The sequence below is a fragment of the Heliconius melpomene genome, chromosome 19 (genome assembly GCF_056956725.1).
Source record: "Heliconius melpomene rosina isolate 202511_hmr_F chromosome 19, ASM5695672v1, whole genome shotgun sequence".
NCBI lineage: Eukaryota > Metazoa > Arthropoda > Insecta > Lepidoptera > Nymphalidae > Heliconius > Heliconius melpomene.
The window spans coordinates 6,551,107-6,565,389 of record NC_140407.1 but is presented as its reverse complement, the minus strand read 5'-3'; the positions used below and the strand labels follow the sequence as shown (position 1 = coordinate 6,565,389).

General features: G+C 34.2%; 1 protein-coding gene across 1 annotated transcript in view; it reads left to right on the top strand.

The window, feature by feature from the left end:
* Positions 1-14,283, top strand: part of LOC146528521 (uncharacterized) — a 131,262-nt gene that overhangs the window by 51,090 nt on the left and 65,889 nt on the right. The window lies entirely within an intron of this gene.

Sequence of the window (14,283 nt, the reverse complement as noted above, 5' to 3'; positions counted from 1 at the left end):
ATGTTTGAAATTGCATTAATTTAGAAAATTAATTTGTCTTGTGCAAAACTTATAAGACTAGTACAATAAGAGATAAAATATTGCATTATTGGTATACTATCATCCAATCAATGAAGACATGTTTCCAGTAGTAAAAGTAAAATTCCAAATAGGGAGTTAGAACAATTTGTCACCAGTGTCTTTGTATCTTCCTCGAATGTGGGAACATGTATGAAAATAAGTAAAAGAAAGAGAATATAATCAACTGCAGATTCCAAGAAGAACATGTCTCGTGTATATTCTCACGCCGCGTCGTCCGGAGCGCCGCGCGGAGCGGACCTCGCCGTCAATTGATCGTCCTCCAATTAGACAATTGTCCGCTTTACGCCACTTTACACAACACTCGTCTTCATCTCGCGCCTCGACCACGCCTGGGAACTGATAATTGTGTCTCGTAAGTACTAATACTGGGTGAGTGACGTCGAATTATCACTATCCTTATACGTTTTTCTAAACTTCTGTGAAAATGACTCATCTTTAGTTTTTATAGTGTGCTTTAAACTTACTTGTAGATTTCTGCAGTTCAAAGACACCGAAAAAACAAAAGCGAACGATAACTTTCAAAATGTTCCTTAAATAATTGGGTTGCTGGTTATAATTTGGTAAATCGTAGGGACTATGATTAATAGAGCAGAACTAAACCCACAAATCATGATTAAAAAACCGGAGCGCCGCGCCGGCTCCGTACGCAAATTATTTAATTGTCGCTCGCCGCCCGCTCTATACTTAGCGCCCATAAATCTAGAGGAATCATCCGCGAATTATTCAAAGGCGCCGCAGCCCCGACGCGCCTCTATTCATCTTCTAAACAAATGTTAGGACACAGACCACAATCGAGGCAGCGTTCCTTTGTCCGCCCGTGCGCCCGTGCGCAAGCGGAACTAGTTATTGTGCCGCGTTGATTCATAGCGGCCCCGTCCTTCCTGCTCGCTGTCAGGTTCTGGTGACAGTCGCACCAGCGCACGCGCACAGCCGCCGACGCCTATCGCGCCATCTGCGTGAAATATTCCACCTCCAGCACAATGCTCGCTTATTCACAAGCTTCATTACTACGGGCAAGTTTGCTTACTCCGATGTAATACGAATCAGATTGGTGCGATCGCGAGGCGAAGGCAAATCTCGGTGGAACAATAACGACCTGTGGCCACGTAATTCACGCCGCTGCGTTCATCATGCAAAATGGCTGCATTTTATATGGAAAAGTAAAAACAACTTAAAGCGGATCGTTTAAGATTGTAAATCGGTGGTTCTCTTTATGAGTTACGTCGCGGGGGTGTACAGTATTTGCTATCGGAATTTGAATGTACGTGTACGGCGGTGGTGCGCCGGACAGATACGCATCGTCTTGTTAGCGATATCTGATGGTCGTTGCTGTAATTGGCACGGAGCGTGCGCGCCACCGCCACAGCTTTCATACACTGCGAATAAATGCTTTATCAATTTTAAATATTCTATAGGGATCAGTTTTAATATTGCGCCAACTTAAATTAGCTTATCTACATGCACTGCACTCGAGCATTTCTTCCAATTGTACGTTTACAAGTTCTGTATGAGTAGTGCGACTCAAAACATTTGAGCAGAATCTATTTTTTCTAAGTGTGCATTTAAAACTATAATTTTAAACGCATATTTTAGTTATGTGATATATTATACGTACATATCATATACCTATGTAATATAATATTAATTTAATAATTGAACTAATTACTTACTATCGAATCATAGTAAGTAAGAATATTTGGAGGATGAACATGTATGGAATTAATGTCTATTGAATGTCAGGCAGGATAGCTGCTGACTTTGAAAAGAGCAACTGTTGAGTTTCTTGTCGGCTCTTCTCAGCAGAACTGCCTTCCGAATCGGTGGTAGCTTTTTGTTGACATGTACATTCGACGATTCAAAAGTGCTTTTAATATGTAGTTTATTTGAATAAAAAATATTTTGAATTTGAATTTAATCATCAAAATTAACATTTTTCGAGTGTTTCTGATACTTTGCAACCTACTTACACCGAAAATCAGATGTTCCAGAACGAGATATTATATCAAGTGTATTCTCATATCGCCACCTTAAACATGTACCGTTGAATTGTCCCACATTGTCCGATGCTATCATACCACGTGACGTATAAGGGGTGAGGCGCGTTAATAGCGCGAGGTGTCGCTGTATTTGCATACAATGAGAGCTGCGTCCGCGCATCTCTCCGCTACCTTATAATTGATCAAAACTTCCTTAACAAGCAGTTACACTTTGGAAACAAGTGTTCTATGTTCATGATAGGTAACTGGTAAATTGTATTCATTTAATACATAGTATTCTACAATTTTATCACTTATTCTGCTTAGAAAAATACGTTTATACATAATACAATGCAAGATAATCCAGATAATATTTAGAGCGACCCCATTTCGAGACCTTGGCCCCATATTAACATGCACATAATGTCCAATCGTGTCCATTAACTGTACTGTCTCAGTTAATAAACAAAAATCATTGTCCAAAGCCATTTAAATCAAGCGGATGTCGGAAACATGGCGTTTGTAATTAGTCCGAAGTAAAGTGAGAATTAAAAAAGACACCGCCAATTGTCCAGCGAATATCAATGAGCACCGCCGAGTATCTCGTGAGAACAGACACGTGGATCTCGTTTATCTCTCTCAGCATCGCTCCTGACCCACTTGGGCTTCTTGATATATGTATGTATGACCGACTCATGTGCTTTAGGATCACACGCATGCCGCTCTCGTTATCTAACTTGTCTATAATCTAAATATACGCAATAATAAATATACATTAAAAATAAAATTATATATATTTTAGTTCAGATTTTTGCATCTATAGAATGTCAGTGTATTTTTTATCTTTTTTTTAGCTTCATGCTTTATCTCTATCCCTTTAGCTCTGCTTATTTTACTAGTATGCTAGTAAGAACATTTTGATTTCATCTCCTTAATATATTAATAGTTTGGACAAACAGTTATAATTATTATAATTATTACTAGTATAATATACGCTAACATAGCTACATATACGACTACATATTTTTCTACTTCATTAAAATGAATAGCGGCAATTAGATCGTTTAATATGATAGCTTTAAGGGCACGATAATATTGGTAATATTAAAAGGTGGCATGAGATAAATGTGCAATTTAAATAAAATGAGCTTAGTTAAGCGTTGAGGCTGCCGGTCGGTGGAGCGGCCGCGGGCGATGCCAGCCCCGCGCACCTGCGCACGCGCTCACTCTGTTTATACTTTAACATGGGTAAATGAGATAATTCGATTCTATTGATAATAATTATAGCAATATCATATTTTTTATTTAAAAAACTGATTATCTTAAAGTCAGTATACGGACGATAATTTTCCGTGATAAGGTCATAAGAAAACATTGAAGAAAAATTGCATACTTTTATGAATTGATTGAATTCTATTATTATCACTAATTAATCATTATTTTGTATAATGCCAAGGAGTGAATTGAAAAGAATAATTTTTTCGATCAATTAACATTTATTTGCACTAGGTAATTAAATTTCTTTTTACTTAAATTATACAGATAATTTTTAATTAACAAAGTAAGTATTCCTTTGAGTGAAACTTGAACCGATAATAATTATCTAATAATTTTAATATTCAATTGTGCTTTAGAATGAAGATCGAATCCACAACGATCTCATGTATAATCAAACACTACCAAATAAAATATTTTTGAACTTCTCAAGAACGTTATCGAGATTTGAATATGCAGTATGCATGCATATGCACAGAGATGGGCGATGCGACTCGACGCACTCGCTCAGACAATACGATTTATATTAATTTCATTACGTATTTTTTTATTGCCCTTAACTTCAATTACATAAATATCTCATTAAATTACAGTTAACATAAACTTCGTTCACAAAATAAACTTTACAACGGCATGCATCGCAAACTGCGGTCATTTATTAATGCTTATTACATCTTAAAAAGTTCCACGCAACGATTATTCAATTACAAGTGTATAATATGTTACCGGCAATCTGCATAATTCGGTATTCTATTCGATATCTCCGCCGTGAATATTAAAAACGGCCTAGACGTATTATATAAATAGATTTAGACGTATTAATCTAGACGTATTATCCTATATCTTATAAAACAAAGTCGCTTTTCGTGTCTGTCTGTTGTTTCTAACTCTTCTTCTTCTAAACGACCCAACGGATTTTAATGCGGTTTTGACCATTAGGTCAAGTATTTTTCGTAGAAGGTTTATATATAGTTTTTTATTTGTACATTCTTATGTAAATTAACATAAATACGATAAATGTGTATTAAGTCCTACCCGTTGAGACACTTTCGCGCATGCGCTGCTTTAATGGTAAGTACTACATGAAAAAAATGTACTGGAGTATTGTTCCTCTTAATAAGATCTACAAAAAAGTCCGCGAGAGCATATTTTTATCTTTTAAGGATAACGTGAAGTGATCATATTTCTGTCTAAAAATAGTAATTTCAATATATTTTTTATTGTGAGGGATATTTTTCCATAATGGTATTAATCCTTATCCTTTAAAATACTTTATTAATTTTCTACGTTAAACGAAGATAAAATTTGCTTTTTACAATATTTCGAAATTGCGAATAGTTTTAGAGAAAAACGCATTTAATTGTTGACACATCACGCCGTTGACTCATCAGCTGTGCCGACTCAAGTTTTACTTATGCCTTACTCTCAGCATATAAATAAGTATATTAGTTACGTTGGCCATTTAATGTAGATGAACTGTCTTTTACTGTTTTTTCATTTTAATAAGTACTTTAGAAGTTGTTAAAATACTAAAACATCCTTGCTGCGAAACGCGCCACGCGACGTTTTGCTTATTTATAAAAGCGCGTCATGAGCAGTCATCGGTGGTTCAGTGGTAGAATGCTCGCCTGCCACGCGGGCGGCCCGGGTTCGATTCCCGGCCGATGCATTCTATTTAATTTTCGTTTTCACATATTGGATAATTTCAGTTAAATGTATTATTTCAGCGCGATATATTTGGTTTCATATTTTTTGTATTAGTTATTAGTAGGTAGGTTTTTGTTTATAATTTCTTCCGTTTAAAAATAGTCATTTAACTTATCTAAAAATAGACATTTAAATATATTTTAATAAGTACTTGAAAAGATTAGTAGCACAGATTTAAAATTACGGTACCTACTAAAAAATCCTTGCTGTGTAAAACAATTGGAAAATCCTTATTGAAACTACGAAAATGCGGGTTGCATTAGGGTTTAATTAATTTTCACATTATCTTAAGTGCTTGGCAAACATACATTATATGAATAATCCAGTAGAAAAAGCGGGCGAAGCCGCAAGGGGGTCGCTAGTATTATATAAAAATGAAATATAAGTTATTTCATATTATTCTATGAAATAAATTATTATTTATAATCTAACTTATACTTAAAAACCGATAGTCTGTAGTTCGAATATGCATTAAGAACCATTTATTATACAAATTGCCGATGGAACGGAAGGTACTTTATAATCCCTAGGTAAAGAAAGGGGACAATTATAATCATAATATATTTAATACCTTGCCTGGACGCCCATAGTATTCTATATATTGCCGAGGTATTGTATACAATATCGAAATTATAGAGATTGCCGGTAACATATATATTCACATGCAAGTAAATTATTTCGATGTAAATTTCGTAATATGCTTGCAATTTGGGGATAATAAATGTATCATAATGTCGGAGCGAGCAATTAATGCGGGATTATTTGAAAAGTGATAAAATCGTGAAGTGGAACGTGGCGGCGCAGACGTCCGCTAAGGTTTTCGTATATTTTTGTACCTCTAGTCTAGTGCATGCATGCCAGATACATTTAAATATATATAACAATAAACAAATTAATATCCATATAAACCAAATATAGCAAAAATTCTAATTTCAATTCCTCATTTATATGCAATTACTGGAGCTACGAGCATCGCGTGATATGACATGACCTTTTCAAAGCCATTTCTCATAGCGCGATGGTTTATTTGATTATTTGTTCCAACTCGGTATTATCAAAAAGACGCTCGAAGCCGTAACGCAGTGGATCTGATTAAAATGCGAGGAAAGTGTCTGTCGTGGGAAGTATGTAGATGTGGCATCGGCGCGACGCCGTCTCGTACGGAGGCAGGGCTGTAGTTGACATTAGAATGTTAAGATATTTTAACATATATTTATATAGAAACGCGAAGCTAGAAAAGTTTATAGATCTTAGAAGAAATACTACGAATAATGTAAAAGGACAGGAGAAAACACTTGATTTATTTAGTAATTTCTTATTTTGAATATCCTATAAGATAACAAATATAGATTACAAAACGTATTGTATTTCGCCTTCCCGATATATGCTCGCTCTTATTTCCTAATTAGGTAGAAGATTTAGAAGAAGTTGCAGAAGATACGTTTATTTGCATATAAGTAATTTGTTAACATTACTTTTTTATTTTGTAATACATAAAATTTTAATGCATTTAGAAGAAAATCTTTTATTTCAATTTCCAGACAAATGTGCTTACTCAGCTATTCGGCACTAGCAGTGAGGTAGCCCTGACGAAGCTAAACACTTGCCGTAGTATCTTTAATCGTGGTGCATATTTCGGCGACATCGGCCTCTGATCGTCGTGAGATATCGACACCACACGTGCCCGCCTGCGTCGCGACCTGCGAACTATACCTTAGCCCTATATATTATTATATTTTTGAAATTCACTCTTGTTTTTTTACAGCTAGGCCTTAAACCTTAAATACCATTTACTAATTTGACAGCGATAGAGCGAAATACCTAATTTAATTCATTTAATAACAAATATTTATTAATATAGCATCATATTATATTTAAAAAATCTTAATATTATTTAGACGAAAAATTCAATATAAGCCGATAAGCTAATAGGCTGGTGGGTCCAAAGCAGAAGCTTGCATAATCGCGACCAGATCAGTTGTAGCGACAGTGTCGATGTCGGGGTGAGTTATGGTGCACTCCATGATTTATCTCCAGATGCACCGATATGATATAATTAAGCCGGCCACTTGGCAAGTCGGCCACTTGGCAAGCACGAGCGCGAAATATTACCATACTATATACTTCGGTACCTGTATCTATCTGTAGATCGCGGCGCGGTCGGGTCACGCATGATGTTCCGTGCTCTCACAAATTAACAGGCTTCAATTTTACTTTATTACACTCCTGGAACCAGTTTTGCATATTATGAGTCGAGTTTTAATATAAGAATATTGTAGACGTTGGTGCACTTTATATTGTATAGTCCTTTTTGTATTGGATAAGCTAGGTTAAAAATGGACGTCTCAACGTAAGAGTGGAGTGTTTTAACACTAGGTTCCCTCTGCGTACCCTGCTGTATGCGGGTTACAGCGTGACGCTAAAAGCTTCTTTGTAAGAGAGAGTTTTGCCACCTTATTCTTTATAATATTAATCCATATGATAAAGCCTCCAAAGTTGAGAAAGCTTTGTATAAAACAATACTAGAATATTGTTATAGTGCCTATAAACATTTAGTACAGTTCAAGTGCAGTCGGTGCACACCGCGCCACGATCTCCGTGAGTGATAACGAAAATCATCTTATTTTTACGATTATTATTGTTAAAGGCATTTTGTTATTCATATTGCACACAAAATAAAAGGAATTAAGTGCTATTGACGTTACAGTTACACCCTTGTGCCCCTGCGCCACGACGACTTAAATTTATAGAATTATGGATTTATTTAAGAATATTTAATTTGTAGAAATATTGACATAGCAATAAAATATATACCAAACTAATGCTTCTTAACATGAAAAAAGTGTGTGGACAATGAACGCTCGTATCAATGAATGGTTGTTTTTCGTTTAGAAACTTGACTTAATATATCATTGGATTATATTCAATCGGCCGTCACAATGCGCAATAAAAGTCTGTACATATCGTTTAGACTTTCTTTTTAAAAGCATCCTGTATAAATATTCATAAATTGTTTGATTTTTGCACTGAATACATTAGGAACGAACGAAAAATCTTTGTAGGTATTGTTGTTATCGATTTTATTGGTCGATTCACTTTGTTCTTAGTGAGAGACGAATTTGGTGGGTATTATTGGTCCTTAGGTACATATATTAGTGTAGGTAGAGGCTGGTGCTTGCGATGCGGGCCGCGCGTCGCACACCTGCGTGACTCGTGACCGGCATAACGCTACAAGTGCATATTGAAACTTGATTGTTTGATTTGCTATTACTATTCATTATCGGTTCATTTACAATATCCATTCATTCATTCATTTAGAAGCGGAAGTATCATTTGAATATGCTTCATTTAAATATGGGTACGTCTTGCCGTAGATCTTTGACGCTGTAGTGTGATATGATAATTTATTATTTTCATTAACATATAAAGTGTTTTTTTTTGTTTTCTAAAGAGGAATAATATGATTATAATTTTCTTAGAATGAGCACACAGGAACAAAAATGATTAGTTAGTTTTCCTTACTGTATGAATCACTAACGTAATGTTAAAATTAAAGATATCATAGTGTCTTAAAATTAGATATAAAAGATATACATCCATACATCTATAATCTATCACTATGATATCTTTTACATTAACATTACGCTAACCTACAACGAGTGAAAGATTAATGTAAAAGTAAATACAACCTTGTAAATAATAGCAGATATCCTCATTAAATATACAGCAATAAATACAGATAGCATCATCTACGACACACGGTGAATGCAAATATTCCAATGGATATACCATTGTGTATATCATTGCCCAGCACATCCCGGTGATACCTGTGGAGGTGATTTCAGGCAATGATTGAACTGGCTTTATTCTTATCTATATCCTTATCATACATCCTCCTGCGACATCGACCTTGAACTGTTCATATGACTATTAAGTATAGTAGTCATTCAAATATGTTTCCAGTAGGAAACAATACTAAGCAATAGTTACTAACGCTGCTGCCTTTGAGAGTTTATGTTAAAATTTAGTTTATTTAAAAACGATTTTTGTTTCTGTGTTATTTCCAAGATTTATAAACCGATACTTTTAAACTATTATATCATATAAAAGGCCTATTATTAACACAAAACATATTAGACAAAAAAAACCCCAAGCGGATTTTTTCCCAAAAATCAGAAATTTTTAAATATCTGCCGAACCACCCAAAATTTCTGAACATTGTGAGCGTTGATCCATTGATTGTGTTACATCCTGTATATACACACATATCTCCTTTGTATACTGACTGACAGACAAAACACAAACGATACTACTGGACTGGTAAAGTTCACATTTCGTAAAATGGGAGGAGGTTTGGGAGTGTAGAGCAGTAAGAAAGGATTTAACTTCTAAACTAAAAGGCTAAGAAGGAATGCCTTAAATAATCGTACAATTGAATGTATTTTCTTTATAGCCTTTTTATTATAATTAATTGCAACGTCTCTACTATTTTTCTCATAATGTTAATATATATTTTTTTAACTATATACAATTTATTGATTTACTTACTGCTTTCAGACTTCTTCAATCACAATATCAACACAGTTGTCAGTATCATTGACATACAGTTTTTTACCATACAATCTTTCCTTTGTATTGTGTCATTAATATTCACTTCTATTAATTAAATGTAAATACGTCGTGGAAGTAAGATTTAATAGCTCATAAATAAAATATTACTATCGAGGCAGTTGGGAAATGTCTCTATACATTGTATACCTAGTTGTGATTTCTATTTACACTCGGCGATATTATTAATGCATTTAATTTTTCTGCTTTGGTCAGACTCAGAGAGGGAACCTAGTGTTAATACACTCTATTCCCATTAAGACACTTCGGTTAAACGCCGATCAGGGTCAAGAAATGAAAATATTTAATATTTCATTTCCCCGAATAGAATCCAGATATCTGGGAATCGTATCCACAACCCCTACCGCGTTTACTAGTCTAGCCTTTGCGCCAATATGCAAAACGAGAGTGTCTTAACACTAGGCCATCTCTACCCACCCTCGTATATTTGGGAGATGCAAATATACTTGTATAAGCTTAGCGCGGTGGCACGTATGTACGTATGTAAATGCGACACTGCTCTGATAACCATCAATCAAATGAGATTGATTGCCCGTCGACTCGCTCCGCACTATTAATCATATTTTGTACTAATACCGTGTTTATGCAATTTAATCTTTTGCTTTTTGTATTGTAATGTTTTAGGGAAATTATTAAATGTTTGCTTGTTGACGCGTACTTTTGATGTATATGGAAGCATTGGAGGAAGAATGGAGGAGGAGAAACTTTAGAAGAATGTTGTAAATTTTAAATTTAAACTTTTAAACTTCTTTAGTTTGATGCTACTATTTAATTTCAATGTGTAAAATGAATAATTGCTTCGTAAAGACGTAGAATTATGTGAAATTTTAAAAATCCTTTCCAAACCTCATATGTGATTCTATAATTTATTTAACAAACTCTTATAGCTTTTATAGAAGGCATTTGTTAATAGAGAATGGAAATAGGTAACAACAAATATAACAATTAAATATTTAATTTAATTTTACCTACTTTTTCTGCCTACATTCTTCCATCCATGCACAATTTTAAAGCATGAATATCTGCAAAATGTATTATTTTAAAAGAAAATAAAAACTTTAAAAATAGTACAATAGCAAGTTTATACACTGAATTTAAAAAAAACTTTCTTTGTTAACTTTTTAGTTCCCACTTTTATTGCTGCAGTAAATAATTACCTAATAATGAACAACAGATATTTTGATGATGAAGCCGTCGCGCGTCGTAGCGCATGGGCAAAAACGTGCGACTGTATTCCGACGGTTGTGAGTTCGATTCCCACTCGGGGGAATGAATTATTATTTATTATATATATTTCTTCGCTCTGATGTCAAGGCAAAAACGCGGCGGTGAGTTCACTCAACACGCAATGCTTTGAAATCGGAATGTGGAGAACGGAGAGTCTTAACACTAGGTTCCTTCTGCCTTCTTACTATATGCAGGCAAGGAGTTTATACATTGAATTAAAAAAAACTTTCTAAGTTAACTTTTTACTTTCAAGATTTATTACTGCACTAAATAATTAATAATGAACAACAGATATTTTTAAGAAAATTTCAGTTAAAAGTCAATCTGTTATAGAATTGTCTGAACTACCCACGGCGGCGTTTTTGAAGAATATGTGTGAAATGCATTTGATTATGCACTTAACATGGTGAACAATATTGTATAATATCGCCTTATAAGGCGTAAAAATTTGTGTAAAATTTGTTTTGTATTAGTAAAAAAAATACTCTTTTATAAACCGTATAGAAAAAAATGACAATCTAACCCTAATATCTACGAAGACGTGCGCTTTATTCCTCCTGCTTACAAATAACTATGTCAAAACTTAATTTTGCCAAACTTACTTACAACTTTTTCATTTTGAACTTAGCATTTTTGTTTAAAACTTCGACTTCTTCTAAAAAATCTCGATATTGATGTTACCTTTATTATTTTGGTAAAGCAGATTTCCTCATAAGAAAGAGATCCAAGAGTCCACTAACCCAGATGAGGAGATAAAAATAAGCTAAACCATACCTCCGAGCCTATATCTATACCCCCGAATGGAGATCGAATCTGCAACCATCGCGTTTACAGTCAGATATTCTCCCTCTGCACCATGATGGCCACTCATGAATCAAAGTATGGCAGCCATATAAAATCCACAACAAAACAATTCAAAATTTAATTCCGATTTAATATCCAGAAATGTTAGTATCGATTATATATGAAGATTACGGGCAATGATCGTCTATTACACGGCAAGTATAATAGACGCGTGAGGTCTCGCATCGCAAGTGCGCAGGTGTTGTTCCGAGAGCCGCTTCCTTCCCCGAAGCCTGCGCGCGCGCACCTCTACGCTGTACATTGTACACGCTATGTTATGAATGATATTGATTTATGGCTGAGTTTTTCGTTCCGGTGACTAATAGATTATTTTATATGCGGTTTGAATATGAAATTGTGTTTTAATATGTCTTGATAAAACAAGAAATAAAATATAGCTCTCTTTTGTTTTGCTGCTTGTGTATGTTTTATTTCTCATGAAGTCAGTAAATATATTACTATTTACTTATTCAAAAATTTTTACTCAGCAAGACTCTAATTGTAGGCTGCCCTTTTCATTACAGTTAAGTTGCGAAATTAAAATAAGAATTAAAATATTATTTAATCAGTCATTTAAAACGCACTTTTTAATTATCAACTAATATTAAAAGGTCAGCATCGTTAATGCTTTCGAGAAGCTTTTTTTTTATTTTTACTAATGTAAATTGATACATAAACCATATTTTTTTACTTCAGATACTTTATTCTCAGTATAATTTAACTAGTTATGTAGCTTCTCAGTATTTTAGTGCCATAAATATATATGTTACGTTTATGTGTTCTCAGAACTGTTTTTTGACTATTATATGTCAAGTTAGCCTTGAAATGTAAAGAATTGAAAATAGCCATACTATAATTTTAAAAAAACCTATTTACATTATAAGTTTAAAATAACACAAGCTACACCTTACACAAACATATATATTAATCTTTTTAATTATGTAGTAACATACGCAAATGTAATTAATTGTAATAATCACTCTGAGAGAGATTTTCTGTAATTCCTTAATATTTTCTTAATTAATTTAACCTTTTTGCCATAGATAGTAAGGCATATATTAGGATCTAACCTGTATGGGCATCGAACCCACTACCCTTGCGTATACAATCAGTCACTATTCCACGGTACAATGACGGCCGCTTGATTATTATGGTTCGGTATCCAAAAAGTATGTGATATAAAATGGAATTACAATATTAATTTCTGGGAACGACGCTCGTGACGGCCGTCTTAACACCTTTATTGTCCACCTCTAAGTCATCAATTACCAGAAATGAGCTACGGCTTCATTCGTATGTTTAGAAGGTAGGCTATTGAATAATTCGTTGACAATGTGAACTAAATTCAAAGTAATACTAATATAAATAATCCTATAACGATCTTTTATTACGACACAAATATCAGGGAATGTTTGAAATAATAGGAATGATCGAATGAAAAACGCATTTGTAAATGTTTTTAATTAGAAAGTACCCACATTTTTCTATTATCGTAGATATTATTGCTATATTGTAGATTTCATTATAACATTTAATAAATTTTAAAAGAATATTATGATATTTTTAAACAATATTATGCGATAAGAAACAACACAAGCATCGAGCATTTATAATAGCGTTAATTCACCGAGCACTCAGGCTCGAGGCAGCGAGCGCTGCGCCGGCGCAGTTAACGAGCGCGGTTTATAGCGCCGCCGCCTGTCGTCAATCTCCTTGTTTCCATATTAAATGTATCAAAACAATAAAACTTAGTGCATAATCAACAATGCACTTCGTATATCTTGAGATAAATTTTAAATTTTAAGTGCAACCTGCCATGAATAATTGCTTTGATAAGTGCCAGATTACGTCAAAAAATGGATTTCTCGTTAAGTAATAAAATGTTTCGTCTTCATTATAATGAAATATCGTGCGAAATCTAACGGAAATATATGAGTAAATTAGATTTTTTAACTCATTTTTTCTTTAACACTCAAAAAATAATATAGAATGTTATTGTTTATCGCATTTTCTTTTTTCTGTCCAGTGCCGAATATTAGTACATTTTAATGAAATAGCTAGCTTAAATAATATAGATACCTTAATAAGAATAATCTACTTTAACATGTCGAGAACCTAGAAGGGTTGAACTCGTTCAAGGTCGAGGGAAAGCAGAAATCCCGTTACGTGCCCTTTCCACAGGCCTTCACCTTTGCCACGCGATAACGGCTGGCGTGCATAATGACGGGTCTCTCAGTTGTTTTCTTATTTGTTATATTTTGTAAAAATTTATAATAGCAGTGGTTTTTTTATAAATAAAATAAAAGTGCTTATTGTTCTTTAACGTAAAGAGGCCAGTCGAGGCACAGGGGCACAAGCGTGTGACTCTAAATGCGACCGGTTGCGGGTTCGATTCTTACTCGAGGAAACATTGAAATATTTAAATTTTTTACTTCACTGGTGGCGAGGCAAAGCACAACATTGAGTTCCCGTACTCAACAAGCATTGCCTCCAGAATTCGGCGGAAAGTGGGGAGCGGAGTGTCTAACAGCGTGAAGTTAAGAAA